Source organism: Pyrus communis, chromosome 10 (assembly GCF_041283825.1).
Source record: "Pyrus communis isolate YQ-2024b chromosome 10, ASM4128382v1, whole genome shotgun sequence".
NCBI lineage: Eukaryota > Viridiplantae > Streptophyta > Magnoliopsida > Rosales > Rosaceae > Pyrus > Pyrus communis.
In genome coordinates, this window is record NC_142574.1 from 8,415,079 (window position 1) to 8,430,341 (window position 15,263).

At 38.2% G+C, this 15,263-nt stretch overlaps 1 pseudogene; it reads right to left on the minus strand.

The window, feature by feature from the left end:
* Window positions 1-6,811: 6,811 nt before the first annotated feature.
* On the minus strand, window positions 6,812-14,643 carry LOC137728147 (TMV resistance protein N-like; annotated as a pseudogene).
* Between the last annotated feature and the right edge of the window lie 620 nt (window positions 14,644-15,263).

Here is a 15,263-nt window from a genome sequence, read left to right on the forward strand (position 1 = left end):
ACATATTGCGCCGAAATTATTTATCTTACATTAGTAGCAAGTGCATCAGATGATTTAAGTGAAGCAGATCCAATCCCAATGCAACCTTGTTGACCTCTTCACACAATCACTGCCAAAGTCTACTTTTCAAAAGTTTGTTCAAGGAGTTGGTATGCATAAATTGTCTGATTTGCAATGTTTGAAGTTCTCATTTGGGATTTGTCAAACTCAGGAGAATATCCTAAAGTATACTCATTTTACCTTAATGTTCTCTTTTACCAACAATCAAGGTTTCAGTTTTTGTTGCCTGTCAAGGTTTTCATAAGGCATGATGTGGTATATTCTAATACACAAATTAAACCCTCTTATTGACAATTGTAGTAAAGTTGTAAGTAAGGATCGTTCCAGGCCAGGGATTAGGAGGGATTGCTAATCTACTCTAAACTGACTTAAAAATACAAAACTAAACTTAAAAACAGAAAACTAGGCTTGAAAACATTTAACTAGACTTAAAGAATTCAAAACAGCACAAAACAATTAAATACACTCAAAACAGCAACTAAAGAGTGATTTGGACAAAAATTACTTTTAACTTGACTTAAAACACTTAAAAACACAAGTTTGGATAGATTCTAACTAATTTGACGCAACAAAGTAAAGGGGATTGGGTTTTTTTTGAATTTAAAGTAAAAACAAGTAGATTAAAGACTCTTAAACAACTTTGGACGAAATTGGGTGAAATATGGGTGAATGGCTAGCTAGAAGGTTCATCTCCACACATGACACATATGCATACAAATTGATTTCCAGTTATTATTCATATAAACCATGAATGACAGTGCCCCAAATTAACGGTGAACTGCGCAAATGAACTCTCAGATTTTCCTAATTTCATTGAATTGGATGGACAACGCATCGGTAACCAAATTATTCTTTAATAGTTCTCTACATGAATAACATAATAGAGATACAATGAAAGATCATTAAGCTTTGTGAAAATCATAAGCATTGACATGACATTCGTAACTATGAATTGCATGATACTTCTGCCATGGATTTACTTAACACGATTATGACTAGCAACATCCATTACTTATAAATATAAGTTCATAACGATTAGGTGAAATTTCCTTATATTCTAGCATCAAATTCATGCATGCAAACTAAGTATGCATCCTTAATCAACATACTAGAATAAGTTATCACTCAAACAGATAAGTAAATCGCATTCATGTTTTACGAAACAATAACTGGAGGAAATCAACTCATATCACATATATGGTCATAGCCTTGAATCCACCTCTAGCTAAAAAGAAATTAGTTCCTCATGTTCGCAATTAAACAAAGACAATTAAATTTAAACATTGAAAACTAAGATAAAATACACCTAGAAACACTCCAACAATCCAACGTCTTGAATGGCAAGCACAGCTCCAAGTGGCTTCTTCTTCTCCTTCCTTGCACAGTTGTGGCACAATGGGGATTTTCTGAGTTTATGGCTCTTGTGTGTGGTGCAAATTATGGTGTGAATGTATAGGATGTGGTGCTGGAATTATGATGAGAGATGGGGTATTTATAGGCTAGGGTTCACACAATTTCTGAAGGGAAAAGGATTGCACAATCCTTGGGGAAAAAGGTTAGGGTTACATGACAGAGATCAAGGGGGAAAAGGATTCAAAACCTGCAGTAGGGAATAGGCCTTCTAGAAAGGGTATTATGGCAGATTTCTAGAAGGAAAGGGATGAAAAGTGCGGCACCAATGTAGGAGAAGGATAGGGCCTCTAAAAACCTGATATTTAGGTGTTCTAATGTCAGTTGGATGTCCTCCTTGCAGTAGGAATTAAGGTAGCAAAAGATTAGGATAGGATAAGACAAGATAAGGTTGGATAAGGTTTGGATAAGATAAGGTAATTTGGATAATGTTCCATGTTTCTTGCTCTTTCCTTATCTTCTTTGTCTTGAATTTGTTTCTCATTTGTAGCATGTTCTTAGCCTCTTTTGACTTCAAATTCGTCCATCCACCTTGCCCTATATGCAAGATATCCATTCCAGCCCAAAATTGCACTAAAATGCACCAAAATGCACTTTCTTGCCTCTTTTGCCATTTAAACCTACAAACACACGAAAATAGCTTAAATCACTATAATAAATAGAAACTAACTATATAAATGCAAGAAAACAAGCTAACTAAGTCGCATAAATATGCTCCTATCAAGGCACTTACCCTGGGTTTGTCATATCCTTGTGTGCGTTTTCTTACATCCCAACGATGTTAGTTTTGACTTGTTTCATTGACTCACTTTTCTCTTTAGACTATGGGTTTTTTGTTGCACCTTGGATTTTACCATAGTAAGGTTTTGTGAGGTTAACTTTTATATGCATTTTCCATGTTTGAGGTTCGCATTCGCTTTGTGCCGACTAGACGAGATAACATCAACTGCTTCTACATCATCCCTGAAGATTTGATATGTCATTTACTTTAGTATTTTACACGCTCAAGGGGGAGTGTTGTAGTTAAAATTATAGCACACAAGTGATTGTGTAAATCCTAATAGATTGTGTTTAGGATTCCTATGCAATAATGTAATCTGGAAGATCCTAGGTTTTCTTACTTGTAGGGTAAGTAAGCCCATTATGTCTACAATAAATGAAAACACAGAGCAAGAGGAAATAACACACACATAATTTTCCACCTCTCTTTTCTCTCTTTTTGACCACACCACTCTCTCTCCTTTTCAATTAAATTTAGGCCTCCAACACTTTTAGCTTTTGGTTCACAATTTTTTTGTTGTTCTTTCATGAAAACATAAAACAGTTACCAAGCAAGTTGTTAGTTTTTCAAATTCTAAAAGAAAAAAAAATGGTTATCAAATGGCCCCAAAATCAAGCCAAATTTTGAAAACTCATAACGTAGCTTTCAATTTTTTGTTTTTTGTTTTCATATTTTTCAAAACAGTTACCAAATAAGTTTTTAGTTAAAAAAAAAAAGTAAAAACAAGAATTAAAATTTGAAAACGAAATGATTATATCAAACAACCCATAAGCCTCGTAAGCTTGTTGAGACCAAATGACATCCATCTACCTAGCTTTTAACAAGATACTGGTTGCAATACACAATAGTGAACATGCAGTTAAGCAATTAGCGATTGCCACTAACATTCTAGCTACAGTTGATTTCAAACACATAAATGTACTCAAAGCAGTAATGCACCATTTAGTACTGCGGTGTAGTGGTATTCCTCTTCACTTGTAAGTGAGAGATCTTAGATTCGATTATTAGCAAAAGCGAATTTGAACCACATTATTGCTAACCCATTGTGAGGCTAAACTTACCCCTTCACCCTTAGAGCAGTTCCATTGTGGGTTAATCCCCTCATGCTCCCTCCTCTCCCCCCCCCCCCAGCAACCGCCCAAAAAAGGGCCTCAGTGTATCAAGTTCACTAGGCTTCGGGGGATCCCAATTTCTCTCCTAGGCAAAAATCGACAGGCCTAGCGCCTACCTTATGTTATACAATGATGACGTCACAATGACATTAGCAAAAATTAAAAATACAATAAAAATATTAATACATAACCATGTTCTTATATTTTTTTTGTAATACGAATTGTCTAGGCTATTCAGGGGTGTAAATACACTTGAGCAGTTACCGTTCACTATAGGCAATTACTGTTAACTAAGGGGATTGTGTTGCCTATAGCTCAAGGGGCCTTACTACATTGAAAATGCTCTTAGAGTAGATAATATCGTTTGTTAAATAAAAAAAAATTAAAAAAAAAAAAGGACAAACAAACAAAACAAAACAAAAACAAGTGGCAATGCTGTTGAAGACAACACAAATCAGTAAAGTAAAAATCTGATGTCCATCGGGTTGCACCACTGAAAAAGAGTAACCATGAAAAACAACCAAACATAAACAACAACAGCAATGCACAAAGGGAGAACAATCATGAATCAATAGGGCTTCCCAACCAAAGCAACCCACCAAACCAGCAAAAGCAGGAGCCTGAACAACAAGAAAGACACTGGGAAGCCACCAGGAATAGCACACACCAGAATACCATGTGATCACAAATCGAGGGAGATTCCACTTCCAAAAAATGTTCAAAGATTAGCAAGATGAAACAGCTTGAAGCTGTAAATGATGAAATATAATTAGTTGGGAAATATAACTTTATACTGCCTACTGTGAATCATATACAAGAACCACTTAAATCAAACTATAGAAGTTTGCAAATGAAACATATATATATATATATGTATGTATATGTATATGTATATGTATATTTATATATATATGTATATTTATATAAATGAAACGTACATATATATATATATATATGATGTGACAGCCCGTCTCGAAATATTTTTAATGATGGCATGGAATGACGATTTTACCCTTGGACGTTGTGTAGTGTCGTGTGGTTTTACTTTCGTTGTGGACCAAATAAGTTTAGTCCAACTTGTTTGGACCCAATTAGAACTAAAGGACTTAAGCTTTTGTTTTGGTTGGTTGTTTTGTTGCCAACTAGGACCACACACACACACCCAAACAATCTCGTTGACCCTTTTTTCTCTCTCTCCCTCTCGATCGTTTTCATCCGTCCGTACAACCTGTTCGGACAACTCCTAATCTAGCTTTCCATTTACGGATCAAGCTTGTGGACACCATCATCACCTTCCTTGTAACTATATGATCTCATCTATACCAATTTTAGGACGTGAGGACTTCATTTTCCCGAGAAACCAAGAACCCCATTTTGGTGCATTGTTCATGCAATCTTGATCGCGAACTTTTTAGAAGCTTTTAAGCTTCTAGGGAGCTTTAGAACGTCTTCACGAAGCTCGGGGAGTAATTTTGAAGTGATTTGGACGTCGGGAAGCCCAGGTTTAGTGAGTTACAGGTTTGGTCGGAATATCAAAGGTTTTTCCGGCGAGTTTTGTTTGGATTTAAGTCCCAAAAGTGGTAATGTTTTGTTCTACTCGTCGTAAGCTTCATTTTGGTACAAATTTCATGGATTTTGGTTTAGAAACGAAGAAGATATAACGATTAGAAGTTTTTCCAGTTTTCAGCGACGCAGACGGCGGCCGGCGGCAGCTTCGGCGAGGATCACCGGAGAAAACGAAGAATATTCAGTCAACTTTGACGGAATATACTAACGGCGTTAGGTATATATAACGGTATATTCCATTTTTGGACAAAATATTCCCTAACACCATTAGGGTTTCCGTATGTGTGCCAGGCACGTGCCAAAGCGTGGCTGGCGTGTCTGGCCGTTCCTTGGCCGACGTGTGAGTGGTTAGAAAATTTTTCTAAAAATATGGGGATGTTCGTGTAGTTGACTAGATCACGTTGGTATATTCAAACACCCCATTTGAGTATTGTATGCGAAGTTATTACCTAGTTTTGGTTGTGCATTAAATTAACGTTTGTATAGTTGTTTCGCATATAGGTGAGACCTATCCTGAGGACGAGCACAGTCACTTGAGGCTCGGGGGCTACGACCCTCCCACATATGAGTGAGTGGGCTTTTGGTTTTCTGTATATACCTATATACTTGAGATTTTTTCCCAAAAAATGAAATTGAATGATTATATGTTTTGAAATGCCATGCAAAGTATCTACCTATTTTATTTATGCATTAGTCGTTGCACATATTTATGATTGGTGTTGCAGACACACAAGTAAGTGCCAGGTAAGTTTATAGATTATGGTTGTGAATTGTTGATTATGTGAGATGGGTTGAGAGCTCATAAACCTGCACCCCGATGTTAGTGCTCCCGCCCAGAGTTAGGGCACAGTCCTTCACGTGATGTTCACCTCCCACACCATACGCTCACCTTGGATCCAAGTTAGGTGCACAGTCATATCGTACAGACCACGTTAGGTGGTTATGACTCATAGGTGACCCGCAATTATTCGCACATTCTTCACGTGATCGTAGTACTTGAGCATATTTATTTACACCCAGTCCTGTCGTACAGACCACTTTAGGTGGTTCCGACTCGTGTGCAAGGATAGTTGTTGAGATGTGGATTTAAGCTTTAGATTCAGCTGTACAGGTCACGTTAGGTGACTCCGGCTGACATATCATTTGCATTGACTTATATCACCTGGCTTACTTATATTTTATGCTGAGATATTCGATATGGCATATTTGTGAATGTTGTTATTCTGAGCATGGTTGTGGTTTAGATATATATATATATATATATATATTCTATTTTCTAGGAAATTATACAGGTTTTATGGCGAGGGGTTAGAACTTTTGAGAAATGAAATGATTTTGAAAAGTTTTGTTTTTGCCCACTCACACTTTCTGTTTTGCGCCCCTCCAGGTTTTAGGTAGAAGTGCTTTGGTGGCTCATGAGGATCTTGACGGTGGTTCTGACAGAACAACACAAATGTAGGATCACCTTTGGGTGTTGTATAATTAGTTTTCATCCTGCTGGACTGACTTAGGCCACTTATGCTCTGATTGTGTTTATCACACTTAATCTTACACTTGTTCTTAGCTAGTACTGCTAGTAGTTTGGTTTTTTTTATTTATTCACATTTCTATAATTATTATTGCTTCCACACTGTGCACATGGCTACGTCACCCTCACATGACGGCCAGCACGCCTTGATTTCGGTCGGAGTGTGTCATATGAAACATACATATATAGTACATAAATACATATATATATGTATATATATGAAACATATACATACATACATACATACATACATACATACATACATACATATATATATATATATATAACTTTATATTTTCCTAAAGCACACGGGATGACTAATAAAGTTAAAGTATACCTGATGTCGACTTGCAATCAAAAAGTCACAAGAGAATTTTCAAAAATGCCTTTCAAGTCTTCCTCCTCATCTCCACAGCTGAAGCAGTCATCTTCCAACTCTTCATTGCCTACATTATCATCATCATCATCTGATTCTTTCATCACTACCACCGGAGAACCAATCTCTTCACCAATCATTTCTCTTTTAGCAGTATCTTCGTGGACCAATACCTCCATAGATGTTGAGATATTCTTTGGCATTACAAGGTGTGCACCGAAGCTTTTTAACACTTGAAAGGAAGTTGAAAACTAACTCGACACTGTGAAGGTGGCTGTGGACATGTAGACTCGTCAAGCTCCTTCATCATTTCACAGAATGGAATGTGGTACAACCAAACATGATCTGACTCAAATATTGTTAAACCAAAATCAGACTTAATTGTGTGAATGCGTTTCTCATTGACGTAGAATTCAGCTATAAAGTAAGGAGAACTTTTAAAGTTGCTGTAGTAAGGATAAGGTTCATCTTGTGGTTTTTCAACACCAGCAAAGAGAGCCAATCCTTTGTTCTCCCATTTGAAATTTTCAGGAATTTCAAAATAAAATTCACAATATCATCCAAGCTCCTCCAAATCCTTATGACAGCTGAACCACTTTGGAATTTCATTTCCTGGAAATACGACCTGGAATTTAGATTGTTGAGAAGACATCAGAAGGAAATCAGAGAAGGCGGAAGCCTGATCATTCACTGAACTATTTTTCATCTTTTCCCCATTACGAGCCAAATTGTCAAACAGTCCCCGGCAATTGGACAAGTCAATCCAAGAAATCATCTGTAACTCTTTAGATTCCATTATGTTTGACAATTTCGAAAACCTTTCCAATGATACGCAACCACTCGCATCCAGCCACCCTACTTTTGGTGGAAGTTCTGGAATTTCCTCAAGCCTTTTGCAGCCATGCAAGTCAAGTATCCTGAAGCTAATATATGTGGTAATGCTTACCGAAAAAGTAACAAAATTACTTCCTGATAGATCAAGTCTGAATAAGGTAGACACACTGTCAAGAGTACCAAGGAAATTAATTTCTGATAAATTGCCTCCTTTGATATCAAACTCCTCCAGTTTTGGAAGCAATAAAGAGCCACAGTTGTCAAGTGAACTGTTTGAGTTCGTTGGAAGCAGCAAAGGACCAGGTTCTGCACTCGATGATAATTCAAATGTCGCCTTACTTGGAAATGTGACTAGATTTGGGCATCCATGAAAATAAACAACCTTTAGATGCTGCAACTCATAAATACTGAATGGCAGAGTAGTAAGGTTTTCACATCCGAGTAAAAGTAAAGTTTGAAGACCAGTGAGATATCCTATTGACGAAGGCAATTCTTTGATGGCAGTGCGAGATACATCCATCCATGTTAAAGATCCCATCTTTCCAGCAATTTCAGGGAAATGCTCAAGCTTGCCACAATCACCAAGGTATATAGACTCAATAAAGGGACACCTCATCATTAGATATTTTTATGTTTTAACAGCTGTAATTTGGTTGTAACTAATTCCTGTTATTAGATGTTAATCTAGTGGTCATTAGTCACTAAGTTTATTTAGCAAAGTGTATATATACTCAGTTGTAATTTCTTTCTCATTAAGAAAACAAATATACAGAAAGTATTCTTTCTATCTTGGTATCATTCGCCTCTCTGCTTCACCGCCTTTCGATCCTCCTTTCTTTGCGGTTCATTCTTCTTGATCTCAAGCTTCTTCTTCTCAACAATGGCGTCGGCCTCATCGTCACCTTCCCCTCCTGAAATTGTTCCTCCAAATCCTGCATCGACTGAATTCGTCGCCCCCAATTTCTCTGCGATGAACCCTAATTTTTCTAATTCGTCGATTGCATCAATCACAATTCAGAATATTAGTTGTATGGTGCCTATGAAGCTGAAGCGTGACAATTGCTTAGTTTGGAAGGCTCTATTTGCTCCAATTTTCAGGCGTTATAAGCTCACCGGTATTGTTGACGGTTCCGAGCTCTCTCCACCACCTTATCTTCTTGATCAGAATGGTCGTCTTACTGGAAACCCTAATCCTGCCTATGAAGCTTGGTATGAGAAGGATCAAAACATTCTTATTTGGCTTAACTCTACTCTCTCTGAAGAAATCATTCCGTTTACTGTCGGTGTAACTTCGTCTCATGATCTTTGGCTTAATCTTGAAAATCGATTTGGGGGCGTCTCTGCTGCTCATATTCACCAACTCCGCTCTCGTCTCCATGCTATACACAAAGGTGATTCTTCGATTTCTGAGTATCTGCAGCGCATCAAAGGTATTTCTGAAGCTCTTATGGCGGCTGGTTCTCCAGTCTCTGATCAGGATCTTATTGCTGTCACTCTCAATGGTTTATCTGATGACTATGAATCGTTTATTGACTCTATTATGTTGCGCATCTCTTCTACTACTTTAGATGAACTGCATGGTTTATTAATAAACAAGGAATTATTCATGAATCGCAAAAAGAAAGACGCTGTCTCTTCAGCTCAAGAACCTTTTCAGGCCTTTGTAGCTCACTCTCAGGGTCCTCTTCTTCCTACACCACCATACTCTTCTTTTTCTCAAGCCTATGCTGCACATTTCAATGCTCCTCCCAGGTTTCAGAACAATCATGGCAATGGCAAAGGGGTCTCTCAGCGCCACAATCGTGGTAACTACTCCAAGAACTTTACTCAGTTTCGTGGTAACTTTCATAACTCTGGAAATGGTTCTGGTTCTTTTCGACATAATTCTGGTGGAAATCGCTATAACTCTGGTGGTTTCAATCGCAATAATAACAACAACTCTGGTTCTTATTTTGGGGGTAAAACTTCTTGTCAAATCTGTCACTCCCTTGAGCATGAAGCTATTGATTGCTATGAACGCATGAATCATGCGTATGCTGGCAAAATACCCCCTGCCAAATTGGCTGCTATGTGTGTTCACACAAATTCTAAAACTTCTTCTACGTGGCTCATTGATTCTGGAGCTACATCTCATATCACTAATGATATTGCTGCTCTTCATTCTCCTGTTCCCTACTCCGGCGAAGAGAAGGTTTACATTGGTGATGGACAAGGTATGTCCATTCATCATTCTGGTCCTTCTATGATTAAAACACCATCTGCTACATTTCGATTGAACAATGTTCTTCATGTTCCCAAGATGAAATTCAATCTTCTCTATGCCTATCAGTTTTTAAAAGATAATTTTTGTGCATTGACCCTTGATTCTGATGGTTCTACAATCAAGGATCGCTCTACGGGGAGGAGCTTTTTCACGGACCGGTCAATGAAGGTTTCTATCCTCTTCAAGGCATTCCCTCCACTTCTGCACCATCAGCTTTTCTTAGCACTAAAGCTTATCTTCCGACATGGCATAGGCGGCTTGGCCATCCTTCTATTGCAATGTTTAGGAAGATTTTAAATAAAGCTCAACTTGCTCATAGTGGTAGCAATTCTGTTAGCTTCTTTTGTACTGATTGTGCCATTGGTAAAAATCACAAATTACCTTTTTCTTCCAGTACTAGTAGTGCTTCTGCAAGTCTTGAACTGATTCATTGTGCTATTTGGGGTCCAGCTCCCGTTGTCTCTGTTAGTGGTTACAAGTATTATGTTCTCTTTGTTGATGAGTTCACTAAATACACATGGCTGTTTCCATTGAAGGCAAAATCTGAAGTGTTTTCTGTATTTGTCAGTTTCAAGGCTTATGTTAAAAACTTGGTTGGAAATCGAATAAAAATTTTCAGATCTGACTCTGGAGGAGAATTTACTAGTTCTGCTTTTAATTCTTTTCTTGCTACTCATGGTATTTGTCATCAATATAGCTGTCCACACACTCCCGAGCGAAATGGGTGTGTTGAGCATAAACATCGACATCTCACAGAAACTGCTCGAACTCTTCTAGTTGCTTCGAGTGTACCTCACAAATACTGGGTAGAAGCTTTCAGCACAGCCTTGTATTTTATTAATCGGTTACCCTTATCAAATCTGGTCACCTCTCCTTGGGAACTACTATTCAAAAAGGCTCCAGATTATTCCAAGCTGAAAATTTTTGGTTGTAGCTGTTATCCCTGGCTTAAACCATATGTTTCTTCCAAACTTGATGGCAAGAGTACCCAATGTGTCTTTCTCGGCTATAGTTTGCAACACAAGGGTTACAGGTGCTTGGACATTCAAACTCATCGGGTGTACATATCAAGACATGTTCTTTTTTATGAGGATCATTTTCCTTTCAAAAGCTCATCACAGTCACATGACCCTGTCTCATTGGGATCTGCCTCCAACTCTTCTTCCTCATTTACTCTTCCCTTTCCTTATTGGGATAAGCCTCACCCATCAATCTTGGATAGCACTGCTCCCTTATCTAATGTAGCTCCGTCTTCACTACAATCACCTCCTCATACTTCTACTTCATTACCAGTACCCGTTGCATCTCCAGTACCTGCTGCATCTCCAGTTCCAGTTTCCCCTTCAGTTCCTGTTGCATCTTCAGTCCCTGTTCCATCCTCAATCACTGTTGCTTCTTCTCCCCCTATTGTTCCTACAAACACACATCCTATGCTAACAAGGTCCAAGGCTGGGATCTTTAAACCCAAGATTTTAGCTGCTACCAAGCATCCTATTGACACCAGCACCTTTGTCCCTACTACTTATGCTTAAGCTTCCAAATATGAGCATTGGAGACAAGCAATGTTTGAAGAGTTTCAAGCCTTGCAAAGTACTGGTACGTGGACTTTAGTTCCTTCATCTCCAAATCAGAATATTGTCGGGTGTAAATGGGTGTTCCGAATTAAGAGAAAACCTGATGGTACCATTGATAGGTACAAAGCTCGTCTTGTAGCTAAGGGGTTTCATCAGCAAGAATGGGTTGATTTTCAGGAGACATTTAGTCCGGTTGCCAAGCCAGTTACAATTCGAATTTTGCTCACACTTGCTGTTCAACAAAACTGGTTTCTAAATCAATTAGATATCAGTAATGCCTTTCTTCATGGCAATCTCAAGGAAGCAGTCTTTATGTAGCAACCACCTGGATTTATTGATCCAACACAGTCATCCTTTGTTTGCAAACTTACCAAGTCTCTCTATGGTTTAAAACAGGCTCCCAGAGCCTGGTATGATAAACTTTTTCATGCTCTCAGCTCTCTTGGTTTTGCAAATTCCCAATCTGATTCCTCTCTTTTTGTTCAAACACAGCCCTCTCTGGTTATAGTCCTTGTGTATGTCGATGACATTCTCGTGACTGGTCCAAATGCTTCTCACTGTCAAGCCTTCATTCACAAATTGAGCAGTTTATTTCCTGTCAAGGATTTGGGTCCTCTTCATTTTTTCCTCGGGTTAGAAGTTCACAGAACCACAGCTAGCTTATTCTTGTCTCAAGGCAAGTATGCTCTTGATTTACTTGTTAAAACAAATATGGATGGTTGCAAACCATGTTCTACTCCTCTTGGATCAGTTAAATTGGATCACACTGGTCCTTTACTAACCAATCCCAAGGAGTTCATATCCATTGTAGGTGCACTTCAGTATCTTACTTGGACACGACCAGATATCTCTTTTGCTGTAAACCAAGTGTGCCAATTTCTCCATTGATCGAGAGAACCTCATCTTCAAGCAGTAAAAAGAATCTTGAGATTTCTTAAGGGTTCTATTACTCAAGGTATGTGGTTCAAGCAAGGTCCCTTACATCTTACAGCCTATTCGGATGCTGATTGGGCTGGATGCCCCTTTGACAGACGATCAACCAGTGGTTATTGTGTGTATCTTGGTCCCAATCTGATTAGTTGGAGCGCAAAGAAGCAACACACAGTTGCTAGATCGTCCACAGAGGCTTAATATAGATCCCTTGCTCACACAGCTGTAGAGTTAACCTGGATCTGTAAAATTTTACAGGATGTCCTTTTTCCTCTTCGGCAAGTTCCTAAACTCTGGTGTGATAATGTTTCTGCCATTTCTCTGGCTTCTAATCCCGTCTTCCATGCTCGCACAAAGCATGTGGAAATTGACTATCATTACATTAGAGAACTTGTTTTAGCAAATCTGATTCAGGTTCTTCATATCAGTACCCATCATCAAATTGCTGACACTCATACCAAGGCACTGTCCAAGGCCAGATTCAAGCTACTGCAGTCCAAGCTTTCTCTCAGAGATCCTCCGCTTAGCTTGAGGGAGGGTAAAGGGACACCTCATCATTAGATATTTTTATGTTTTAACAGTTGTAATTTGGTTGTAACTAATTCCTGTTATTAGATGCTAATCTAGTGGTCATTAGTCACTAAGTTTATTTAGCAAAGTGTATATATACTCAGTTGTAATTTCTTTCTCATTAAGAAAACAAATATACAGAAAGTATTCTTTCTATCTCTCGAGACATTTCAAGTTAATACTTCTTGGAAATAATGTAAGGTTACAACATCCTTTAAGATTCAAGCGAATGAGCTTTTGAAGGAATCCAACCGAATGATCAACCTCAACCAAACTTGTACAGCCTTCGAGGTTCAAGATTTCTAAGTTCGGAATCCCAGAGAAGTTTGGGGTTTTTTATTAGGAATATGCAGCTCTCCAGATTTATGGATTTTAGATTTTGTAACCTCTATCAGCCAAAAAAAGAGAGGAAAAAATACGATCAAATGATAATCTATTTAAGAAACTTAAACCATAATTAAAATATAAAATAAAATAAAAAAAAGTAAGAAGATACCGTCAGATGAAAATAATTAAGTACCTTCAACCCCTCTCCCAGTTGGAACAAGCGGTTACGAGGCATATTGAAAATAACATTCAAGTTGGAGATTTTTCATCTTTGAGAAGCTTTTAGCACTCAAGCATATCTCATCATCTGGTTCAACCAAATTTACCATGATCCCTTTGATTTGTTTGTTCCCTAGTATGTAAGCGCAATAGTCTTATTAACAAACAAGTTATGTACGATGTAGAAATAGTAACATAAAGTGATGCTCGTGAAATTAAATAAAATAATAATAGGTAAATATCTATAGCATACTTTACTTACCGTTTTTTCTGTTAAAACGCGGTAAACATCCTCGTGAAACCATAATCTGCTACGTTCACCAGGCTCATTTGGTGACTCTTGACGAACGATTTCTTTACCCATCTCTTCTAACAAGTCATGCATCCAAATATTATTTCCTTCAATATTTATCATAGCCTTGTCTATGAGTACTTCAATGCTGTACTTCGGGTTAAGGTCACAACTCTCTAGTGTTGGTATCACATTATTCTGATTTTTCCCTTTAAAGAAACATGCAATGAGAAGGAAAGCCTCTTTCACCGAATCTTCTAGTGCATTGTAACTTATTTTGAGAATTTCTTGAATGTCTTGGTTAGGAATTCTTTTGTAACCATCTAATGCAGCTTTCATTTGACCTGTACTTCTACCACAAAGATGTGAGCCTAAAACAATCAAAACTAATGGAAGGCCTTTAGCATAGTATACTACCGATTTTGCTAATTTTACATAATCATCATTTAAATGTCTAGTCCGTGTGAAGTCATTCCAACTGATGAAGAGGTCAAAAGCTTCATGACGATCTAACTCTTTGACCTTGTATATTAGCTTAATTTGATGAGCATTTAGCAAATGTTTATCTTTTGTTGTTATGATAATTCTACTTCTAGAATCAAACCAATCATACCCTCCAACTAACTTGTTTAGTTGGTCCAATTGATTGACATCGTCAAGAATTAGGAGAATCCTCTTATGACTCAACCTTTTCTTGATTAAATTGATTCCCTTATCGACATTGGTCAACTTTAATTCCTTCACCCCTAGAATTTCATAAAGAAGGTAATTTTGGAGTTTGACTAGGCCTCCATATTGCATTGATTATACCAAAAAGGTGAGGACGGGTTACTATTACTGTGCCTCGGCCCACAGGAGGCTGCCCAAGCAATGGCCGAAGTACATGAAGGAATTTGTGGAGCTCACCAATCAGGACGCAAAATACGCTGGTTGCTCCGACAACATGGTTACTTCTAGCCAAGTATATTAAAGGATTGCATCAAATACGCACAGGGATGCATATCGTGCCAGATTCATGGACCAGTGCAAAGAACCCCGGCCGAATTACTCCACTCAGTTTCTAAGCCATGGCCGTTCAGGGGATGGGCAATGGACGTAATCGGCAAAATCACACCATCGTCGGGGGCAGCAAAACACGCGTGGATAATAGTAGCAACCGATTACTTCACTAAGTGGGTTGAGGCAAAATCATACGCCGAATTAACAGCCAAAGAAGTTTGCAATTTTGTAGAGGAAAATATTGTGACCAGATTCGGCGTACCAGAAACGATCATAACCGACAATGGCACAATCTTCACGGCCGACAGGTTTAGGGAATACACGGCAAGTCTGAATATCCGACTCGAGCAGTCTACGTCGTATTACCCACAAGCGAACGGGCAGGCCGAAGCAAGCAATAAGGTATTAATTGGCATTCTTGA